We start from the raw sequence: 13,807 nt of genomic DNA, 5'->3' as shown, positions 1-13,807 counted from the left end.
ATTTTTTATTTTTTTTAAATTTTCTTAAATAGCAAGATTTCTTATATGAAACGGGAGTATTCTTTTTTTACCACACCATATGTAACTTTTATAAATAGTATTTTAGCCATGTCTTAATAGTATGTGTGTGTGTGTGTGTGTGTGTGTGTGTGTGTGTGTGTGTGTGTGTGTGCCAGTGCCACATTTGTGACCCCCTCAGAAATACTTTCATACACAGTACAGAATGAAAAAGTTGCAATACCGGTGTATATATTTCCACCCTCTTGAGGTTACATCATCTGTGGTTGTTTTGTGCAGAGTCAGGGCTCAGAGTTTGTTTACTGGTCTGGTTGGGCAGCCATTCACCGCAGAACATTGCCCAGACAGCTTGGACAGCTTGCCTCTCGGAGCATTCTGGCGTTTAGGGAGTCAGAGAGGGGGGATGGGGGAACTGTGTGATTGTCAGGGATTGCACAACTGCGAGTGAAGGAATGTGCTTGCCCTTGGGACCCAAAAATATTTCAGCTGCAAACAGAAAGGGTCGATAGGGAAAATATAAAAAAGAATGAAAGAGAAAACCAACCAGTGAGTAAATTTAGTTTTTTCTCCATAATGTTTGCAGCTGTGTTTTGATTCTGTTCACCAGGGTAATAATAGCACAACACGTGTGGTTATCTTTATGAGAATTAAATAGCACAAATCACCTGGTGTGTCATCATTTAATGGCTATAGGCCCACAAAAGTTTTATGATGGGTGCTGCCCATGTTGGAAAAACAGTGATAGAGGAGAGAGGAGAGGGATGTGGGCAGATTTTTCAACAGAAACTTTGACCCTTGCTGATCTTGCTCTGTGTGATTGGGGTCATGCAAATATTGCCGAGAACACAGTGACTAATGTGATTGGACAGAAGCTTGTGGACTTATTCAAACGGAGGGCAGTGCACCTTGAACCCTGCCTGGCTATGTGTTTAATGGCGGGTCACATTTCAAACTGTCAAAGCAAACATGGTGCACTTTATACATTATCATTTTACAACTCATATAGGAATAATAGAACTTTTATACTTACAAATGATTATTTCTTATGTTTTGCCATTAAACAGCCCATGAGGTTGGATATTGTTACGGCTTTTACCTTGACTGTATGCCTCTGACCTGATGTCAGTATTGTTTCCAGGATGCATGTACTTGTCTTAAATATACTCCAAAGTGTTTATTAAATTTCATAATCAATAAATTGGGTTTTACAGCGTTATGACGTATTGTTTTCATATAAAACAGAGTTTAGATTACCAGATTAGGACGTCCAGGGAGAATGAGGAGGCTGAAAGTTTCAATGCAAGACACTAAACATCTGTTTGAGCTGTAGGCAGCTGTCTTGTACAACATTACAGATGTTTCTCCAAGTATGTGGAGGTAGTTGCATTGTCTTTCTGAGGAAAAAAAAAACGACTTTAGGAGCTTAAATGTTTTATTATGTATTGGCTGAAATCATCAAAGGACAGACAACTTCACAGCAAGTCTTATGAGGATGACTCTGGTCACAACATATATAATTAAGACTAACCTTTGATTTTCTCAGGAAAGGTATTAAATATTTTCCCTCTGTGCTGCTCGATACGTTTTCTTTGTCCTCGGGTGAACGCTCCACAAATCTATTACTGGTTATGTAGCTACACAGAACATTAAAATCTGTTAGAAGATGACAAATGTTTGAATTTGTACAGGGAAGCTGGGATCAGTTGTGAAGTGATGTGCGAGACACGAGGCCAAGAGGGCAAATGGTCCAAAATAGACTCAAACAGTGTCATAATAGAACATACTGGAACACAGAGGAATAGTCTGACACCAGTGATGCAGTAGTACATAACATTTGAAACATATTTATGTACAAATTTATTTGAAAGTTGTGGTCATATTAATGTAGGCCCAAGACAAAACCCTCAAGCACTGTGCACTACTGTAGTCATCAGTGGTGACAGAAGTAATACCTTGATGTAAACATATTCCAAAAGTCCTCATAATGTACTCATTACAAAATATGGCCCATGTCAGGCTGTTATACACTGTTGGGTACTTGAACCTTTAACAATGCATCCTATTTTGAGAAAAGTGGAAAAAGTGGATAATATGTGTGATAAAAAGGAAAATGGCAGCTGGGTTGCCTCCCCCATTTTACATTCTTCTTCCTCTTCCTCTTCCTCTTCTTCTTCTTCTTCTTCTTCTCCCTCCTTCTGTTTTGTTGTATGCTTTACAATACATGGATAAGCAAATTCTTAAGTGCAACATAAAGGAAAATGATTGTGATGTAGATGTGATGGCTGGCAACAATGTTCTTTAAATAAATAAAGACATTAATAAATAATAATACAAATTAAAGTATCAAAGTATAAAAAATAATGCATTATTTATATGTGTTGTGATCAAATTGCATTGCTTTTAAAGATATGCATTTGAAATTATTTTAAATTAATTGAAAAAATATAATAATGTAATAAAAATAAATTAATAATAAAATTATTACTTAATCAAAGTGACTAGTAGCTACATATGTCGAAAGTACTATATTAAAACAATAAACAAAGAGAAGACAACAATAAAAAAAATACAACATCACCTTCTGAAATGTAGGCTAGTAATAAGTACAAAGCAACATTATGAATATACTCATGTAGAAGTACCTTAAAAGTAGTTGTAGTGCAGTAGCCTACTCACATCCACCATTCTTTAAAAAAAAAAAAAAGTTGAAAAAAGTGATTCTTTAAATTATTTATATATTTATATCTATTTTTATATTTATATGTATATAAATATATTTATATACATATAAATATATATATATATAAATAAAATAGTGTTTTTTTGTATTATTTATATTTATTTATATATATTTATATATAATATTTATAAAATATATATGTATATATTTATATATATATTTATATATAAATATATTTATATATATAATATATTTATATATATAATATTTCTAAAATATATAAATATATTTACAAATATATACATATATTATTTGATAAATATTATATGTATATATATGTATATATATTCTTTTTTATTATTATGGTTTAGTCAATTAAAAAAAATAGTTAATTAATTTGTCCACTGATACTTATACATCTACAGGTCTGTATGGTTGAATATGTATACATGAAACTACCAAAAGTAAAGAAAAGAAGTTTTACTCTGCATTATCTGGCATTATAAAAAAATGGCTCATATAAAAAAATATATATGTATTTGACAGATTGTTTAAAACTATGTGAAAGCAGAAAAAATAATCTAATAGTCTCCATTTAAATCTCTTGATAAACAGAGTGCGTGTGTGTTGTAATTGTGTGGATGAACCGCTGGGCGCTCTCTCTCTCGCTCTCTCTCTCTCTCTCTCTGTGTGTGTGTGTGATTGGTTGTGTGTGTGTGTGAATGGGAGGGGAGATGCTGGATTCGGGAGAAGGTCCGCCATTATTGGGAAGCTGAAAAAAAAGATAGCCTTAAACACACCGTCACACGTTTGGCCTGTAAGGAGCTTTAACGTTATTCAGGAGAATACAGCAGCTTCGGACGAGCTTGTTGTTGTTACAATAAAGAACAGCGTCGCTTTGTTAAATGAAGGCAGAGCTCGTGATCGCGTTTCACACGGACTCTTTTTTTTATTTTTGACACAACAAAGGAAATAATAATTGGTCAAAACAACGTGGTGGTTGAATCAAGAAGGAAAAAACACAGAGAAGCGCTTTTTTTTTTTTACAACGCCTTCCTCTTCTTCTTTTCTCTCCTGGTTTCCAGCCGTGTGCTGAGGAGAGACTGAGGAGTTTGAACTGCATTTTTCTTTTTTCTTCTTTTTTCCTGACTAGTTGTGTGTTTTTTCTCCTCTTGTCTCCACAGACAGACAGGGAGAGAGATATATGCATCTGAAAACTTCACTGTGCGCCTAATTGTTGGAAGCAAATGGACAGATAATTAGAAAAAGGGCGGAAAATAATCGATGTGAGCGCTTTTTGGTAGGAAGTGTTTTTGTCTGTTTTTATAAAGTCTTTCACCGGCTGTGAGTCGCAGAGAGGAGAAAGAAAGAAAGGAGTGGACGGGAGCTGGAGAGGAATGCTATATGGTATGTAGACTATACACTAGATATACTCTTCTTCTTCTTCTGCACCAAATAATACATGTGAATGAATGTTAGGAGGATATTTTAAGGCGTTTACCTCCTCTGCAGCTCAAGTGCTGCGAATAACAAGAAACTGGGAGTCAACCCCAGTCCCCCCTGAGGGCTGCTGAGGATCTGAAGCCCTTAATAGTAATAATAATGATTATTCTAATGGGCGTATAAAATAAATAAATGCTCTAATGTAGGTTACAGCTGCCCTGTGTGTGTGTGTGTTTTAAATGCAGAGGAGAAAGGGGGTCATATTAAAATGGACCTTGTCCAAACATTAAAAATTGTTTGTACAACAACACCTGGAATGCATTGGTCCACTGTCACTGAGGCCTGGAGAAACTCCCCATGTATGCCTTTAATATAGTGACTTTCAATTGGTAGAGAGGGGAAATAGGATGTTTGATGCATGTGTATATTAGATCAAATCCTGGGTTTGAAAATGCACAATTAAATGAATTCTAAATGGGGTTTGGTGAAGTTGTCTAAATGTAGCTGCCTGGGCTTTATTTTGACGTATTCAGCATTTCTTGTAGCCACCTTTATCAGATTTAGGTCATGATATGAGCTCTTAAGCATAAGAAATGTTTGTCATGAGTGATTATTTCTTGTCAAATAGCCTAACTAACTTTGCAAACATCAAAGCTGCATGGCTTCCTGGTGGTGACACAGTTGGATAATGTGCTTACGCCCTACCGGTTCCCGTTTTAAACTGTACCTGACACAGAAAATCTTCTATACAGTGCTATTTTCCCACTGATTAAATATCTCAGGTGGGGGATATTTCACTTGTCCGTCAGCATGCTGGACGTCTACCCCCTCCATGTTCTAAGATACGGTGCAGATGGACTGACTAAGGTGACTTAATGATAACAATTAACACTGCCATTAATCTATTTTCGTGCCAGAGCCTGTCACCGGTGGCTTAATCTCGCTGCCACTGCAAAGTGGTCATTGCCCTGCCAGCCACTCCCTTTTTTTTGTCAGAGAAGTCCTTTCCACTGGACTTTCATTTTCAAAAGTGATCTTTCTATACCAGCCTCTGGGATATTGATTCAAGATCAACTGTGAAAGACCTCAGAGAGGGAGATAAGTGTCTGTGTATAGGTTTGTGATATGGCAGCGAGGGCTGTGGCCTGCGTCACCGCCACATAGAGGGGACATTTTCAAAGCAGGAACTTTGTCATTTGGTGTCACGTTGTGGATTTTGCATCCTTTCCAAGCTAAATAAGTTGACTCATAACCCTGCTGTGCTTTGACTGAGTGCTTTTCGATGAGTTTCGCCCTCTTTGATCTTAATCAACCGTATTGGGAAGACCATGCTACGCAGGAAGTAAACACACACACTTTCCTTGGCAAGACGAGTCTCTTTGCTCTCAGGTAAATGCATTAGCAGCTGTCAGCACTTCTGTTCTCTGCTTGATTGGGCCCTTTGCAGTGCAGTCACACCTCTCCAGGAAGCCTCTTCTTCCCCCAATAGCCGTGCCATTTGCCCAGGCAGCATGCTATAGCTACCAGCATACCCACTCACCCCTGTCTGCCCGTCCATCCGTTCGTCTGCCTCTGGGCTGCGGATCGTGTCGTGAGTTCCTGGACTAGAACATGTTCCTGGGATTAGAGGATAGGCAGGCTTTGTTCGCCAGGATGTAGGCCAGAGAGATGCGGGTACATCCTTTTGATGAGGACACTGGGAGAGAGATTCTGTCCCGTATTATGTGGACGGATAAACACAGGGTTTGTTGCGTGCTTTGTGACAGAAACAGTGGAGGGATATCTACTCCTTTATATAATTCTAATAGTCCTCACTTGACTTTTCAACACAGTAATCAAATGAGAAAGGCAATCAGAGAAGTACTTGAGCCCTTTAGTGTGCTCTAAATCAGTAAGCCCAGCTGTGAGTTATTATGATAAGGAACTGTGTTTCTAGCTTGTAATATTTGAAAATTGAAAACTTGACCCATGCGATGTTATTTCTGTGTTAACGCGAGGGTAGGCAGAAAGTTTTAGGGGAAAAATTCCATAATAACCTTTCAGCATATTGTAATTCAAGTGTTCTGAGAGAAAACTAGACTTCTGCACCTCCTCATGGCTCTGTTTTCAGGCTTTAGAAAATCAAGACTTTGGCCAATCACAGGTCATTTCAGAGAGAGAGCGTTCCTATTGGCTGTTCATTCAACAAAGGCAGCTGTCAATCACTCTCAAACTCCGATTAAAACGGTCAAACTAGGCAGCGTTGATCAAATATGAATCAATATTCTGTTACTGTAATGCCTATTTCTCGCCTCAAATGTTTTCAGAACCATCTTGTAGTGTACTGTTTAGCTGTAAGATTAGAAAGTTAGCTCCAGCTGGTGGGCGGTGCTTTGTATTTCCTTAACTGATCACAACATGGGCTGCCGGGTCACAAACTTTCTCATTTTACAGCTAAACAGTACACTACAAGATGGTTCTGAAAACATTTATAGTGATTCATAGTGATTGGCAGCTGCTCAGAGATGGTAAGGCTCCAGCTCGGCTCTGATTGGTTGTTTTCCTCCGGTCTGGGGAATCTTGCAGATGCCATTAGGAGCACCGGAGGCACATGATTTTTCTCAGATTACCTGTCTCATGCACTACTGTCAGGACATAGTGACCATTTTATATAAATAACTTTCTAAAATCCTATTTGCTCCATTTCTACCCACTGCTGCTTTAACCCAGGCTTTTATCCAAACCACCGTGCCACCGAATGAGACGGTTGCCTCTCGCTTGCTTGTGTGCCGATTTCACAGCTAGCATACCTGTCAACGCAGGGTGACTCCATAATATGCCAAGGATGGAAAATTTCCCTGCACATCTAAAAATGTGCCGTTCCCTAAATCTCTTCTCTCATGTATTACAGGAGGAGAGGTTTGCTTGTGAGTCAGTGTGAGCCCGTGTTTGATGGAGAAAGGAGCTAATTATAGCGGGGCAGCTTTGGAGTTTGGCGGACCAGATTACAGTCACTCTCCTCTCAATGGCCGCCTTGTTCTAGTGGCCGATTATTAGGCAGGAGAGAAGGGCATTCTGGGATGATTGTATCTGAATTTCCATTAGAAAGTGTGCCTGCCTCGGTTGAACTGAGGTTCTCTTCTCTCTCTCCCCACTGTTTCGGCTCCCATGCTCATTACAGATTTGCAGATGGGGACAGCTTGATATAAAGGCCTCTGTAGTGTGGCCCTATTCTGTTTTAGAGCCAGTTTAACTCCGGATCCTGAATGGCCAAATTATGTATGAGGGAGCTGACCCCAAATCAGCCGTGGTGGTTGTGCCTAGGGAGCAAAATTATAAGAAAGTATCACTAGTATTCCTATGTACAATCCATAGACGCAGTTTGAACTTTAAAGTCAAAAAAAATCTAGAGGGAATGTAATGTGTACAACGCAGAGAGGCTTAATGTATTAGGATGCGTGTAGTCTACATATTAAACCGTACAAACACAATTGCGACGCAAGCAAGCGTCAGTGACAAAATCAGTTTGATTGCGTAAGGGTGTAAGAAAATATCAAATATCATTGTTTTGTGATACTGTGTCGATTCTCAAAAACACTTGATTTTTAATTAATAGTTTACAGTTTTTACTTTATGAAAATACCTCTGAAAGTAGTTCTATAATGTTGGATGTTACAGGGACTGTGATAAATGCAAATGCAGTTGTTCTGATTGCATAAAAAAAGTCAACTTTTTTCACTTAGATTTTATGCATATGGTGGCGTGTTCTTTATACTATGACAGTTTTCCTAAAATTAGATTTTAAAAAATCACAATATATCACCTCACTTAAAGTATTGCTATATATTGAATCGTAAGCCCTGTATCGTGATACGCATCGTATCGCCAGATTCCTGCCAATACACAGCCCGTGATTGCATTGTTTTCTATCGGAATGGCCTAACTGGCCGTGAGCGACGACGCGCAGTGCTGCGTGACGTTTTGAGCTGAACTTTTGTCTGAAACCCTGTTTCTATTTTTTCCTGTCGCTCGCTTTGAAAGCGCTGCAACGGACGAAGAACTGATTTGTGAAATTGAAATGAGGAGTTATCTATACAATACCTCCTCATTTCACTACAAACGCCTAAATAAGGTGGGACCAGGCTGGCCTGAAAGTTCACCTGAACTAGTTTTACTGTTGGCTGTATTGTAGGTAATTTTCAGGAAATATCACAGTATAAAACCTGTGTTTTCTGTTTGGAAGATAGCAAGTACTACTCACCCGTCTTTTAAATGGCTACGTCTCTAGTCTGATCTTGACCGCACAGCTGATAGGTACGGGGTTTGTTTACATGACGTACTGTAACAGAAAGTGCATATTTAACGGTGTGTGGACGGAGAGTGTCCGACGTTATTAGGCTCAGTAAATAAAAAGACCACAAATCTATCTTATCATGTTGGTTTCTTATTCTGCGAATAAGAAGACCGGTCGATACTATTCATCATTACAATAAATTATTAGTTCTGCGTTATAATAAAAAATATAGATGCATTTCTAGAGGGTTCAGTGGGGACTTGAACCAACGCAATCTGCGCCTGTGGCACAAGCCCTTTTTATAACAAATGGTTCACCCAAGAAATTTGAAAGTAATTTTTATTGAAATCAATCAGTAATAAAGATTGCATTTGCTCTCGATCCCAAGCCCACCTTATTATGGTATTGCTTTTCCAATACAAATGCATTATTAATGGATAATGCTAGTGGAAAGTAAGGGCTTTAGATATGATTAATGGTTTGAATGGTGGCCGTAGGGCTCTGTTGAGATAGTTTTAACTAGCTTTCATATTTGTTCTTGAGGGGAAAAAAGACAGTGTTTGGTTAGAAGCGCGGTGACCATGGAGATGAAAGACCAGGATGTAAGCCACAGAGGAATGGTGACCTCTGGACGTGAGCGGCCATGCTTTGCTATTCCAGATACAATTACACAACAGAGGGACAAGGCTAATGGGCTATGGTGATTTGGAAGAGCTTTAGAGGGGGGGAACAGCGAGAGAGAGAGAGTGACACGACAAAGTAGGTAGTCAGTCGGAGGAGAAAAGAGAGTAAAGTAAAATGCGAGCTGCCAGTTTTCTGCTTCAGGCTGCGTTCCTGGTATGTGCCCTTTCAGCTTTGTGCTCAGGGATCAACCAATCAATGACAGCCATAAGCAACCCTGCTGCTTGGCTATTGGCCACTGCTGAATTCCATGACTCAGCGTGTCTGTAGATAAGATGTTATGATTGAGTCGCTGCCAATGAAACGAGGCCACTGCCCGGAGTTCAATAGGTTGGACTTCTGCTGCTGTAAAACGCACGGAAAAAGTTTGTACCAAGTTTTGTGGGTTGTGTAAGTAGGGAGACCAGTCATGTCATGCATGACTAGGTATTCCGTTATTATCATGTACAGGGCATAATAGCCTCTGATTGTTTTCGATGAGTCAGTGTTTACGCTGACTGTACTTTGGATTTTGAAAGGCTGGAAACCTCTCACCCCTCTGGAACAAAGAGAGACGGCCCTGAAATCCACCTACGCAAGTATTAAAGGATAACTTTCGGCATGTTTGTGGACACTAATACACACGCTCACACATTTCCCACACTAACTCAACACTTAGTTTTCATTTTTGCCTTAACCTGTCGTGCTGACCTACCCTCATGTCGCTCGCAAGCCTCCGGGCTTCATTGCCTAAATTGGGCTGGAGTCAGGAGGAAAAGTCCCTGTCTGTGTGTGTCGTTGTTTGACTTTCTCTCTGTGGAGATTCTCCCCTTGTGGCGCCCCTGGGTTTCCTGTAGGAAGTCCACCTACGATGCCTGGTTGTGTGTGTGGGAGGAAAGCAACAATACTCTATTTTTTATTCTACTAATAATCAGAATAATTGCCAAATCAGAAGAATAAACTAGGGATGTCAATCGATTTTAAATATTTAATCGCAAAGTAACACAAAACAATGAGAAATATTATCCAGAAACCCTCACAGGTACTGCATTTAGCATAAAATATATGCTCAAATCATAACAGGGCGAACTGCAGCCCAACAGTCAACAGCTGTCAGTGTGTCAGTGTGCTGACTTGACTATGACTTGCCCAAAACTGCATGTGATTATCATAAAGTGGGCATGTCTGTAAAGGGGAGACTCGTGGGTACCCATTCACATATCCTAAGGTCAGAGGTTTTCTAGTTTCATATGATGCCAGTATCTTCACTTTCGCTTTAAAACTGAGCCCGCTACAACCTCCGGAAGATTGATTGCGTTAATGTGTTAAAGAAATTAGTGACGTCAAAACGAATTTGGGTTAACCCATTATTATTGCGTTAACTTTGACAGCCCTAGAATAAACTAGTCATTGCCATTGGGAACACTTCCTGTATGCAGATAATAGTTTTCAATGTAAATGCTCTCTCCAGTTACTTTCTATTTTCAGAATATCTATAGTCTCTGCACATGCTCGCCGTTCTGAATGATGGCAGGTGCCGCGGCCGGGTGGCACACCTTCTTCTGTTCAATAGCTGCAAGAGTAGTTATGTGTGTTCTCATACAACTTGTTGGTTCAATAGGAAGCTCAGCGGTCAAGCCATAATGGTGCTAGTAAGCTCTCAATGCACGTCTATCCTTTCCCATCCTCTTTCAAACGTAGAGAGAGGTGTGTGGAGTGCTGGATTTAATACGGAACATTTCTCTCTGATTACTTACTATGGAAAATGTCAATAGGACACCTCGTGCAGTCATTTTATTTACTGCTAGAGTTTATGCATCCCTGGGTATCATCAGTGGGATTAATTTCACTCCTATAACAGCAACTTTGGTGTGACTGAGACTCTCAGAGGTTTGAGGCGTTATCTACGGAGACTGGCTGCACATGGAAGCTGCTCCTGTCAGGTGTAATATTACAAAAAAAAGCATCCTCACCTCAGCTCCTCTCCTCTTAACTGTTCTGTAAACATTGTAATTTAAAGCAAAAGGTTGTGTGACTAACTACTATGCTATTTGCTTTTTCATTTCATTTTTTTACACATTAGCCATAATACGATTAGGTGTCCAGTGGAAGATGGCGCAGGACTGATTTTAAGTATTTGGCAGTTTACAAATAGCAAACTGTGTGTGTGCGGAGGCAGGGAGTAGGGAGGATGTGGTGATATATAAATATAGTCCCTCTACTGTAAGTCGTCACTCTCTTTTTGGGTTTGTGCTTTGTCAATGCTGATGGTTAAAGAGGACGTATTATGCTTATTTTCAGGCGCATACTTGTATTTTGGGTTCCACTAGAACATGTTAACATGTTTTAATGTAAAAAATAGCTTTGTTTGAGGGCAAGCCAAACTAGCCGCTAGCAAAAGTGTGTTACTTGGTGACATCACCACGTTACCGAAGAAAAGGCGGGACTTGAAGCAAGGCGTTTCAGTCACTTCAGGAGTAGTGTTTCTGTGGGGGGAGAGGAACTCCCTTTTGCCGTGAACTTTGGGATTTGTAACTTTGCAGACCTTTTACATGCACAAACAATTATACACTGAAGGAAAGGGAAGAAGCACAAAAGCATATTAGGCCCCCTTCAATGCATATTGAAACCGCAGTAACATGATGTTTAGATTGTGTGTTATCGCGCCGTGTTGTCCGTTTATCATGATGTCTCTTACATGCTGCTTCTGCCCGGCGTCCTGACAACTTCATTGGATGTGTCCTCGTACACCTGCAGACGGAGAAGAGAGAGGTGGAGAGTGGGAGGCAGAGAGGTGTTCTACTTTCTAACGTATCCTAATTAAAGTTGGCAGGTTTAATCACAGACAGATAAGCATCGGAGAAGAAAAGAGAGGGACAGAAGGAGAGAGGAGAGGGACCCAGACACAAGAGGCCTTTGAAAGCACCTCATTCAACCCCAAAGTTTTTCTCAAACTCCCCCTAAGCTCCATCGATTGCTCTTCTTGCCCCTCTGCTTCTTTTTCTCTTTCTTGTCTTTTCCGCATTGTCACAGAATATTTCTGTTTATTTCTGTTCCCATGGCTCCCACCGCCGTCCCTCAAATGTTCTGTCGTTGGATCACAGGGCAATGTTATTGTCAGCTGTGGTTAAGGACACAGGAAGGGCACCACCTTGTCACTAGATGTTTGTCTCAGATGCCACTTCAGGGGGATCTGGCTACCACTGTGGTGGCCTCTGGCATCTCCCCAGCCAACATGTGCTGACACTGTCTCTCTCCCACGCATACCAGGGCACACAGAACCCTTGTATTTTGACAATTTTTTTACAATGTTGTGATTAGGTATTCTTAACTTGGAGCTCGCCTCTGGCATTTTTTCACATTTGCAAATCATTAAGTGGCTGTTATTGTTTAGTATTCATGGTTGGTGCAGCTCTACTTTGGCAGTTTGGAAGTTGGCATTGGGAACTTGTTTTTTACCCATAAGGACACCAAACCTACTCTACACACACACACAGTGTAACCAACAGCGGCTGCTGACCCCTCCTCACCCTCATAACATAACTGTCAGAGCGGCTCTGGCCGTTAGGCAGCTGTGTGACAGTGGACATCATATCCTCTTTAAGGTGAGAAGATAAGGTGGCTGTATAACCATTTGTTATCACAGGCAGCGCCCCCCCCCCTTCCCTGACACCTCCACATCCCTTATCTGGCTCCGTCCCAGTTTTCTTGCCCGAACTGCTTGGGCTCATGCGAGCCCAGGGCTGATGAGTAAGCACTGCTCAGCCCGTGGATGGCTCGGCTTGCCGTTATCGATCGCAGCGCCACCGCCTGTCATCCAGCCGCCACTTAGCTAATCATGTCCATACCATTGTCTCACGGCTGGGAAAACGGCCATAAAACAGAGAGCGGCGACTAACGGCGGCGTCGCAGGGAGAGATGGATTTTAGCGATAGAGGAGGCACACCCAAAGCTGCCTGAGCCAAATGGTACTGCTATCTTAGGATGGTAGCACTCATCCTCCCTGTTCTCTCTGTTGTTGGCTCTTTTATTGTGGTGCCGGTTGGTCCATCTGCATGAAGGAAAGACAGACCATGATTTCCACCAGTCTGCCAGTCTCTGTGTCAGCCTGGTTTTGACCTTGTTACTCTGATTGCCACTGTTGTTGGGCAAACAGCACATTTGTTTGTGCTAAATAAATACTCTTAGTGATGAATCACCTTGAATGCTTGAATAGAAGCAATTAGAAAAGGCTCTTATGAATGCTATAAAGACATATATCCAGTGTGCCATTTTAGAGGATTGTAAATGGGTTCAGCTCTGGGTTGGGTTTTCACGGGGGTGACATGGGTCATTTCTCTTCTCAGTGCCGTGATTTCCCAGGATGCAGTTGGGGGCCCCGAGGTCCATAGCTCTTATGTCAGAGTTCATTTCCTGTTGCAGTGCTCCAGCGGCTCCTGAGGATCCACCATTTTGTAACATTCCCGACGAGGACTTGAGAAATGTGTCTCAATTCGCCACCCATTGCTCACAAGTGTGGCCTTTTTAAACTTTAAAATATATATTTTATACTCTCCTCATCTCAGTTTTAAATGATGTTGCATTCAGCTTTACACTGAGTAAACTGTAAGCACAGCCGAGGTCACACTGTGCCTGATATAGTAGAAGTGTGAAATTGTGTATCCTATTGAAGTTGCTGTTCACGCATCAACAAAGTGAGTCAGTTAAATGAAAGAAGACATTATAGTTTTGCT

At 40.7% G+C, this 13,807-nt stretch overlaps 1 protein-coding gene and 1 long non-coding RNA gene across 4 annotated transcripts in view; one reads left to right on the top strand and one right to left on the bottom strand.

Annotated features, from left to right (window-relative positions):
- The window catches only part of arhgap35a (Rho GTPase activating protein 35a), a 78,875-nt gene that overhangs the window by 1,165 nt on the left and 63,903 nt on the right, over positions 1–13,807 (top strand). Inside the window, exon 1 of one of the 3 annotated variants that reach the window (XM_074642089.1) lies at positions 359–564. The exons of 1 other annotated variant lie outside the window; for it this stretch is intronic. The gene's annotated coding sequence lies outside the window, so the exon portion shown is untranslated. Of the gene's footprint in view, positions 1–358; positions 565–3,408; positions 4,106–13,807 lie in introns of those variants that run through there. One more of the 3 variants, XM_074642087.1, reaches the window with a different exon arrangement.
- LOC141771638 (uncharacterized) overlaps positions 1–13,807 on the bottom strand; it is a 229,010-nt gene that overhangs the window by 180,987 nt on the left and 34,216 nt on the right. The gene's annotated exons all lie outside the window — the stretch shown is intronic.

This window comes from Sebastes fasciatus, chromosome 7, assembly GCF_043250625.1.
Source record: "Sebastes fasciatus isolate fSebFas1 chromosome 7, fSebFas1.pri, whole genome shotgun sequence".
Lineage (NCBI taxonomy): Eukaryota > Metazoa > Chordata > Actinopteri > Perciformes > Sebastidae > Sebastes > Sebastes fasciatus.
The sequence above is the reverse complement of the archived record's forward strand: the minus strand, read 5'-3'. Positions and strand labels throughout refer to the sequence as shown.